Source organism: Vigna radiata, chromosome 6 (genome assembly GCF_000741045.1).
Source record: "Vigna radiata var. radiata cultivar VC1973A chromosome 6, Vradiata_ver6, whole genome shotgun sequence".
Lineage (NCBI taxonomy): Eukaryota > Viridiplantae > Streptophyta > Magnoliopsida > Fabales > Fabaceae > Vigna > Vigna radiata.
The window spans coordinates 4156955-4157224 of NC_028356.1; positions in this window are offsets into that span (position 1 = coordinate 4156955).

Below are 270 nucleotides of genomic sequence, written 5' to 3' on the forward strand. Positions count from 1 at the left end.
TTTGCCTCAACTTCTTCACATCTCTCTTTAATTTATCATCTTTTATATTGTATTTCTATAATCAATTTTAATAACTTTTAATGTTACCAATGTAGTAAATTGACATATATTAATACAAATATTGACATGACATTGTTCTTTGTTTCTATGCAACATATAGTGTTAGAAGATCAAGTAATATATATATATATATATATATATATATATATATATATATATATATATATATATATATATATATATAAAGAGATATATATATATATATATATA